At 42.1% G+C, this 10,300-nt stretch overlaps 1 protein-coding gene across 3 annotated transcripts in view; it reads left to right on the top strand.

Moving 5' to 3' along the window:
* RBM45 (RNA binding motif protein 45) overlaps positions 1-1,274 on the top strand; it is a 32,829-nt gene extending 31,555 nt beyond the window's left edge. For all 3 annotated transcript variants that reach the window (XM_075829515.1, XM_075829513.1, XM_075829514.1), the window contains exon 10: positions 1,016-1,274. The gene's annotated coding sequence lies outside the window, so the exon portion shown is untranslated. The remainder of the gene's footprint in view (positions 1-1,015) is intronic.
* The last annotated feature ends 9,026 nt before the right edge of the window (positions 1,275-10,300 follow it).

A 10,300-nucleotide genomic window follows, 5' to 3' on the forward strand; every position in this document is an offset into this window, starting at 1 on the left:
CGTTCAACAAACTTCTGACGTGTCAGAAGTTTTGATTGGTGGGGGTCTCAGTGCTCGGACCCCCCCCCCCCACACAAATTGCTAAAACGATGCAGCAGAGGCGTTCGTGTGACCGCTGAGCCGCTTAGTTTCAGTTCGGCTTTTTCCGGAAATCAATGTAGCGGTGTACAGGCTCAATAGAAAGTCTGTGAGCCCGTACTCCGCTACATCGGCTTTCCAGAAACGAAGCGGCTGAGCGCTCACACGAGCACTTCTGCTGCTTCGTCTTAGCGATTGGTTGGGGTCTCAGTGCTCGGACCCCCACCAATCAAAACTTCTGACATGTCACTATGACATTTCAGAAGTTTAAAAAGGTAGACGATATCTTAAAGTGTAACTAAATGTTCAAAGTCTTGTTTCTGAAATTTGCATCTTACATGTACTAATTTGTAAAAAGTGTAAACCTGGACGCCGAGCTTCGAATCTGGGGGTGAAAACTTCCACAATTCTGCATTTATTAGCACCTTGCTTCAAGGAATAACCTCTTTAAAAGAAGACCTGTCAACTCTCCTGACGTGAATGTATTTAGTAGATGCTTGTATTCCCCAAGAAATAACAGTGCTGGAGCATCTTTTAGAACACTGCACTGTGCCGTTCCTCAGTTATTCCTCCTGGAACTGTATGATTGACAACTGGGTGTTCACATTCACCTTCAATGCGGTGTGTCCTTGCATATGTCAGTGTGTAGGGACACACCCCTTTGACAAAGGGAATGGTAACACCCATTTGTCAATTTATTCATACATTTCCAGGAGCAATAACAGGAGTGGCACAACACATAGTCCACTTTAATGCCCAAAATTCATGTATTTTTGGTGAAATATATCCTAGAGTGGGAAGAAGACAGAGTTCCCCACAGCAGAGCTTTCTTCTCCTCTCTCTGCAGTCAGTTATTGTTTGTCGTCCTTGGTTGATGATTTTGATTGACGTTTATTGAGATAACTGTTTTCATAATTGTATTGTGCTCTTTCTACAGAACAGAGACTAAGTTATGACATGACCCTCACCTGACTGACTGAAACGTGACAGGAGACAGCTTTTATGTACTGGTTTAGGAAACATTTGTTCATGGTCTATTCACAGACTAAAAACCTAATACTGTATGTTTTAAGATGATTTTTAAAAAAAAATAAAAATGCATAAAATACAGCGCATATTCAACAGTTTTTCTTTTTTTTTCTTTTTATGTGTGTATACTGTTGATATATGCAATGAATAAAAAATAAAGTGCTGTTTATACGTGTTGCGTTTTTATTCCTTGCCATTTCTGTATGTGTATAAGCACTGTTCACATTTCATAATTTAGAAGAATAATTAACGTATGATAACCTGGTCCTAGAAGTAGAAGACTGAAGAGAAGTAATCGGAAATTCCTCTTAATAAATAAAAAAATTGACAGAATATTTTTTGTACTATTCTGTGTCCTGATAATCCAACACCAGATAATCCAACACCACTGTTAAGGCTAAAAAAATAACGCACCACGTGAACCCAACCCAGTCAAGTGTCTGTCACCCATGATAGGCTCATAGTACGGTGCCTCTGTGGGTGCACGTCGACTGGAGAAATGTCTTTCTGTATTTTTTTGTGTACACACACCCTCTATATAAAACTGCATTGATAGCTTTCAGCAAAGCATAAATATTCAGGTGAAGCATTTGTGAGTCTTGATATAAAATTGGTATTTGCCATTAACTAATCTTGGGCTACTTCTAACCAGTTGGCCTTTTGAAGACTCTGGATGCTCTTTTGGTGGGTATTTTTTATTTTATTTTTTTGAACAATCCTTGTCTATCCAGCACTCGGTATAAAAGTTAAATGGTTTATTCGGTCATGTTAAAACAAAAGATTAAAACAAAAATCCTGGGACCACGCTTATGCGTTTCAGATCGCTAGGGTCCTTAGTCATAGCATAGTTGAAGCTATAACTAAGGACCCTAGCGGTCTGAAACGCGTAAGCGTGGTCCCGGGATTTTTGTTTTAATCTTTTGTTTTAACATGACCGAATAAACCATTTAACTTTTATACCGAGTGCTGGATAGACCAGGATTGTTCACTTCCATTACCTTGTATACCTGTTGTCGACAAAGGACTGCGTTGGGGGTATTTTCAAGCACCTGCAGCATTTGAATGTAATCGACTTGCATCATATAACGCATTGGAAACGTGGGGAACGAACTTTCTGTAATACATTCTTTCTTTTTCTATTTATTTGTTTTTAATGAAATGCATTTATTTTGTGTTTTAAAAAGAAATTTAGTCATTTACTTTTTATTAAAAAAAATTAAAATATGCACCGTTTCACTTCTGCAGCTTCTATGTTTCGCAGTGCATAGAAGCTGTTTTGGGTAGAATCTTTCAGTGAGCTGCTCTGACAGCTCGTTCTGCAGCTGCTTATCTCCTGAGTGATCTTGTAAGCACAGTTCTGATCAAGTCAAAGTAGACATACCCCTTGCAGACTGCAAAAACTGTCTACTAGAATCCAGTGCACAGGCTGCTGTAATCACAGGACTTTATTAACTAACAAGTTCTCTCTACAGGTACTGACAGCTTGCAATTCCCTGTTTAAGTAAGATATATTAGCCTATTTCTCACTTCTTTCTCCCTGCTGGTGCAGAAGCAGGCACAGTTTTCTTATATTATGTCCCATATTGAAATAAATTTAGTATGTAGCCTTCAAGTAAATTCTTCACAAAAGAAAGTGGTGGATCCAAAAGGAAGGCAAGGTATAAAGAAAACTGATGCATCGCCTTTCTTTTTTTTGTCTATTCCTGTTTGGCACAAAAAAAAAAAACTAACAAAAATTTCAGCAAAAACTGTATGTGTGTGATCTTGGCCTATAGCACAACTATTTAATTTAAAGCAGGCGTCTCGAACTCGGCCGGGTAAATGGGATGCACATAGAAAAAATGTCAAGTGGACGGTCTGCATTACCTTCAAATTTGATACAATACAAAATTATTGTTAATCAATTTAGTTATTTGAAACACTATAACAATACTACATTCCTATAATAATGCAGCTATTGTAACGGAAGTTTGCGCATTTACTCCACGTGCTTATTTTAACAACCCAGCTTAAGTGTCACTAAATGCAGTCTGGCTGCTCAGTTGGCAGTGTTTGACAGACACAAGAATATGGAGATTGGGCAGCCCCTTTTTAGATACTGCCACATTGCCCTCTAGATACTGGCACCCACGATAATGCCACGGTACCTGCTGTAGATAGTGTAACACACACACACACCCACCCGCCCAACCCCCCCCCCAATTTGGCTCCCTCTAGGAGTGGAATCCCCAGCCAGAGCGTTGCTGACACTTAGGCCAGGGATTCCTCTGCTGGAGCCCCTGACGTCTCTGTTCATAGACAGTGATGTCAGGGGATCCTCTGGGACCATAATGTAATGTCGGGCAGAGCCGGAGCCCAAGAGCAGAGCACTAGTATAGGCTCTGCTATGGAACTCTGGGGAAGCCCCTGACATCGCTGTCCATATATGGACAGGGATGTCTGGGGCAGAACGCTATTAGCGCTCTTCCTGGGACTCCAGCTCTGCTCCTGACAATGTATGGACCGTGATGTTGAGGGCTTCCCCAGCCGGAAACCTGGAGTAGAGCGCTAGTATAAGCTCTGCTCTAGGAGAGCCCCTGACATCACTGTCCATATATGGACAATGAAGCCAGGGACTTCGTCATTCGCCGGCACACTCCTTCGGCCTGCTTTCTCCTCTCCCTATGGATCTACGGTGCCCCGCGGGCCACAGTTGACAGCCTCAGGGATCGCATGTGGGCCTCGTGTTTGAGACCCCTGATTTAAAAGGAATCATTGTCCACCTTTATTCTGCCCTCTTTGATTTCAGTGTTGTGGGACTTATAAGCTGCTCTTAACCCCGCTCTACCTGTAAGGCTAGGTTCACACGGGCGTGGCGCAGCTTGGACGTGGAAAACGTTACTTTTTCACGTCCGAGGTGCATCCGTGCTCTGCGGGATGTGATATCCCGCATCCCCCATAGATTGGAGTCTAGGGAGGGATGTGTGACGTGTGGATAAAATAGGACATGTCCTATTTTCTCATGGAACCTTCACACGGTCGATTGAAACAACGGCTGTGTGAACGGCCACATTGAATTATATAGGTCCGTGTGACGGCCGTTTCAATGGCCGTCACACGGACATTTAAGACGTTCGTATGAATAAGGCCTGAGAAGAAAACTGTCAATCTGTGGTAGGAGAGCGAGGTTAGTAGCAGCTTTTGACTATCCCTGTCTCCTTTCTCACAATGCAATGTGAGGGCTGCAGTGAACAAACTAAGGCTTCGTTCACATCTGCGCTAAAGCAACGTTCTGTCAGCTTTCCGTCGGAACGGAGCCCTGACAGACACAAATGGAAACCGTAGGTTTCCTATTTCAATGGTGATGGATCTAGTGCCAATGGTTTCCGTTTGTCTCCGTTGTGCGAGTGTTCCGTCGCAGTTGACTATGCTATGGATCCCGTGAAGGCTCCATGAGAAAATAGGGCATGAAACGGAAACCTCCGCCGGAACTGCACCCTAGCGCAGATGTAAACGAAGCCTTAGGCCTCATGCACACGACCGTAGCCCGACCGTAGCCGTGTGCACGCCCGTGATTTTCGTGTCGGCCGGCTGCGGACTGTCAGCGGACTGTCAGCCGCAAGCCGCCCGCACATGCACATGGCCGGGCCATTGTTTTCAATGAGCCCGGACCGCAACTCCGGACCATAATAGGACATGTCCGTACTTTCTGCGGTCCGGGTTCCCGGGCCGTGCACGGACCGCAAAAACTACGGTCGTGTGCACGGCCCCATAGAAAAGAATGGGTCCGCAATTCTCCCGTGGATTTGCGGGGGAATTGCGGACGCAAAAACACGGTCGTGTGCATGAGGCCTTAGCTTTACAACAAACTTCGCAACAGTCAGACAGAAGTTTCACAATACTGAAATCTGCCGCCCGGTGACTACCTTATGCTGCCCTCAGAGTGCAGCAGAAAGGTGGTGACAGATTCTCTTTAGTGCAGTATATAAGGGGATTACTTGAGGTACACTAAGAAAAATAAACATTGGGAAAACTTTTTTGATCTAATCTTAGTTTTGGCTTAAAAACAAAATAACAAACCAGAATTGTCTGCCTACTATTGCTGAAGCCTTGAATACGAGTTCAGCTCTTATACCATGTCTGCCCTTCGCTCTTATTAGGTTTAAGGGTATGTTCACACGGTTTATTTTCGGCCGTTTTTCCGGCCGAAAAATCTGAAGCAGAACATCTGCCCATTGATTTTAATGGGAAAAAACTATTTGAAAAACAGCCGCGTAAAAAAACGACTTGCGAAAAAGAAGTGCAGGTGACTTCTTGGGATGTTTTTGGAGACGTTTTTCATAGACTATTTAAAAGAATGCCAAAAATGGGCGTAAAAAAACGTCGCCAAAAACGCGAGTGGCTTAAAAAACGTCTGAAAATCAGGAGCTGTTTTCCCTTTGAAAACAGCTCTGTATTTTCACACGGTTTTGGTTAGGCGTGTGAACATACCCTTACACATATATTTTTGCATTTATTTGCTAGGTGGTGGCTTGTACCTTATGTAATTATGAACCTTCGTAGATGATTCATTCAAGACTGCAGAATGAAGATTGTCTCGTGAATTGGGACAAGAACTTACATTTATTTGCTTACAAGTCTGTGCTAATGTCAGACAGTTAAATCTCTGGAATCTGATACTACTCGTGACTTGTAGATAATGTCATGGTACATTAAATGACAGAAATATCAATGCTGTTTAGCTAAAGAGAGATCATATCACATCACATCACTTGTAAGCTGTGGAGCTTGCAATGCAGACAGTGATATCCTGAAGTGGAATTATCCTATGAGCACATTGCTGAATGATCGGGCATAAGTGACTACTGGTAATAATTCACTACAAGCAGTTTGACCATGTTAAGATCAACAGACCAGGATGAAACTCAGGATTTGTCCACATTATTGACGTAGACCCTAACTTATTTACACGCACACACCCCACCTCCCTATACATATCCATCTCGTGAGATCGATTTGATTTAGGTCCTGATTAGAAACTTTTGCGGATCAGTCTCGGCCATTCAATTCATTGGTCTGTTACAACTACGGACCGCACGCGCAAGCTAACCGTGTGCGGTTCGTGTTTTGCGGATCTGTGATTTGCGGCAGTATAAAGTGCCACTGATGTGTGCTTGAGGCCTAAATGCTGCAATTTTCCACAGTGGACATTCCGGATGAAAAACTGCACCACAGGTTTTTCATCCGTAATTCTCTGCGGCCACCGGGGCAGATATGCTGTGTACCTTTTACGCCGCGTATCCACCCCGTGTTAACTTAGCCCTATATTGCGTTTGTGGGCTGAGATCATTGGAGGTCAGGTTCCCTGGAAGTATATAACAAGGTGGACAATGAATAATGGGTATACTGGCACGTTGTAGATCAACAGCATTCATATATTAATACAGATATTTTTAGGTTCAGCTAACACACGATAAATGATAACAGAGATAGTAGCTCGTTCCCATGACGGTGATTAATCTTCTGATAACAACACTGTAAACCGTGACTCATTACCGTAAAATTATGATATTTTTAATTTTCCAATTTTTCTTTATTAAAATGCACACTGTCAAAAGAAAACCCTACAATATAGTCATAGTAGGCATTAAAGTGATCTGCTCAGTGCGCAGTATTGAAATTGCAGAGAATATTTACCAGTGAAAGATATAGATAATGGTTTTCTTTTAGAAGATCAAAAATGTACAGGTTGGAAATATACCATTATATAATATGATCTAAAAAGAAAACTATCCTAAAAGATCAATGAGATCAGCCGGGGATTTGTCCAGTATCCAACTCATAAAAGCTGTGTGTCCTATACATTAAAGAGGCTCTATCACCAGATTCTCAAATCCCTATCTACTATTGCATGTGATCGGCGCTGCAATGTAGAGAACAGTAACGTTTGTTTGTTTTTTTTAAACGATAATTTTTGGCCAAGTTATGAGCTATTTTATATTTATGCAAATGAGCTTTGAAATGGACAACTGGGCGTTTTTTTTTTTCGTTATGTCCAACTGGGCGTGTATTGTGTTTTTAACTGGGCGTGTTTACGTGTATGACGCTGACCAATCAGTGACCAGTCAGTATCATACACTCATCTACATTCATTTACACAGCAGCGATGTGCAGCCACATAAACAGAGATTAACGTTAATCAAGTGTCCTGATAATGAATACACATGAAATCCAGCCTGGACGTCATGTGTACTCAGAATCCTGACACTTCTGACTCTTTTCTGTGAGATTCCCGCAAGCCACGCGTAATCTCGCGAGATTACGGAGGTAAACGAGATTTAGTTTCCCTTGCTGGAAATCTCAAAGGAAAGAGTCAGAAGTGTCAGGATTCTGAGTACACATGACGTCCAGGCTGGATTTCATGTGTATTCATTATCAGGACACTTGATTAACGTTAATCTCTGTGTATGCGGCTGCACATCGCTGCTATGGAGAGGAGTGTATGACGCTGACTGGTCACTGATTGGTCAGCGTCATACACGTAAACGCCCAGTTAAAAACACAATACACGCCCAGTTGGACATAACGAAAAAAAAACGCCCAGTTGTCCATATCAAAGCTCATTTGCATATATATAAAATAGCTCATAACTTGGCCAAAAATGAACGTATTTAAAAAAAACAAAAACGTTACTGTTCTCTACATTGCAGCGCCGATCACATGCAATAGGAGATAGGGATTTGAGAATCTGGTGACAGAGCCTCTTTAAATATACAGGTTATAAGGGCGCACATGATCAGTGAAATGCTGAGAGAAACTCCGTTCCAACCTGTCTCACAAATGGGAACTGTGTGGGTTGGCGGAAGAGGGAAAAACAATACAATAATAACAGCGACATTATAATGTACATGCAGAGATGTGTCCAAAAGTTTAAAATACTGCAGACAAAGTACCAAGTGATATATTCAGAGTGAGTGACCGCACATTCTCATGTCCATGGATGGTTGGGTCCAAAACTGGCCCTCTCTTGGGATCTGTGGGAGTCCAAGCAGCAGAACCCCATAGATTCCAAGAGAGGGACAGTTTTTGGTCCCAACCATTCATGAAGATGAGGTTGAACATGTGAGGACCCTCTCCATTGGCCGAGCAAAAGCAATCAGCACTTTTGGTAACTTCCTTTGACTTCGATGGGGAATGAACATCCATATGTACTGAGGATAAATTGAGGTCCTACACATGAGAATTTCATTGATATCTGCCTCCACTTCATATTTGGTAGAGGAATTTAGTTGATGATAACCTTTTGAAGAGACACTCCCCATAACGACCAGTGACTTTCCATGGTAGATATTCTCTAGACTGCCAGCTCCCCTATTACAAGCCGAGGTGTTGTAATATAACTGTTAATCTCTCTGTCCAGAGAACATTATACATATAAATGGTTTCATTCTGTTTAAACTTTATGCAAATTAATTTAGAATCTAGTAGTGCCGAGACAGAAATTGTCACTGCATCCGCCCAATACCTTAAGAGACCATAGCCCTCCAACCACATAAGAAAGCAGGATTCTAAAAAAAGTGGTTCTATTATAATGTAATGGTGATAGACAGAGCTATATTACCGTACAAATAATTATATTTTAAAATGTATATCCTGTAAATAAATATATATACACTACCGTTCAAAAGTTTAGGGTCACTTAGAAATTTCCTTATTTTTGAAAGAAAAGGACAGTTTTTTTCAATGAAGATAACATTAAATTAATCAGAAATACACTCTATCCATTGTTAATGTGCTAAATGACTATTCTAGCTGCAAACGTCTGATTTTTAATGCAATATCTACATAGGTGTATAGAGGCCCATTTCCAGCAACCATCACTCCAGTGTTCTAATGGTACATTGTGTTTGATAACTGTGTTAGAAGGCTAATGGATGATTAGAAAACACTTGAAAACCCTTGTGCAATTATGTTAGCACCGCTGTAAACAGTTTTGCTGTTTAGAGGAGCTATAAAACTAACCTTCCTTTGAGCTAGTTGAGAATCTGGAGCATTACATTTGTGGGTTCGGTTAAACTCTCAAAATGGCTAGAAAAAGAGTTTCTTTCATGTGAAGCTCGACAGTCTATTCTTGTACTTAGAAATGAAGGCTATTCCATGCGATAAATTGCCAAGAAACTGAAGATTTCCTACAACGGTGTGTACTACTCCCTTCAGAGGACAGCACAAACAGGCTCTAACCAGAGTAGAAAGAGAAGTGGGAGGCCCCGCTGCACAACTGAGCAACAAGACAAGTACATTAGAGTCTCTAGTTTGAGAAATAGGTTAAGAATTTGTACTCGGCACACCTTGCTTGTGTTACAAAAATATATTTTTATTTTTATTATGGATGCCAGAGGCTGTATGTGCGACGTCGACGTTTCGGTCAGACAGACCTTCGTCGGGCACTGAGCCGTGCTGGGGACTGGATCGGTACAAAATGATGCGTGTATAGCGCTGCTGTGGTCAGTAACCGGCGGCTTACCGCTTACTCGCACATACAGCCTCTGGCATCCATAATAAAAATAAAAATATATTTTTGTAACACAAGCAAGGTGTGCCGAGTACAAATTCTTAACCTATACCCGGGTTGGGACCCTACCTCGAGCACCCAAAGAAACCAGTGCCATCTGAACACAACCATATAGTTTGAGAAATAGACGCCTCACAGGTCCTCAACTGGCAGCTTCATTAAATAGTACCCGCAAAACGCCAGTGTCAACGTCTACAGTGAAGAGGCGACTCCGGGATGCTGGCCTTCAGGGCAGAGTGGCAAAGAAAAAGCCATATCTGAGACTGGCTAATAAAAGGAAAAGATTAATATGGGCAAAAGCACACAGACATTGGACAGAGGAAGATTGGAAAAAAGTGTTATGGACAGACGAATGGAAGTTTGAGGTGTTTGGATCACACAGAAGAACATATGTAAGACGCAGAACAACTGAAAAGATGCTGGAAGAGTGCCTGACGCCATCTGTCAAGCATGGTGGAAGTAATGTGATGGTCTGGGGTTGCTTTGGTGCTGGTAAAGTGGGAGATTTGTACAAGGTAAAAGGGATTTTGATTATGGAAGGCTATCACTCCATTTTGCAACGCCATGCCATACCCTGTGGACAGCGCTTGATTGGAGCCAATTTCATCCTACAACAGGACAATGACCCAAAGCACACCTCCA

This window comes from Rhinoderma darwinii, chromosome 6 (assembly GCF_050947455.1).
Source record: "Rhinoderma darwinii isolate aRhiDar2 chromosome 6, aRhiDar2.hap1, whole genome shotgun sequence".
In the NCBI taxonomy this organism is placed as follows: domain Eukaryota; kingdom Metazoa; phylum Chordata; class Amphibia; order Anura; family Rhinodermatidae; genus Rhinoderma; species Rhinoderma darwinii.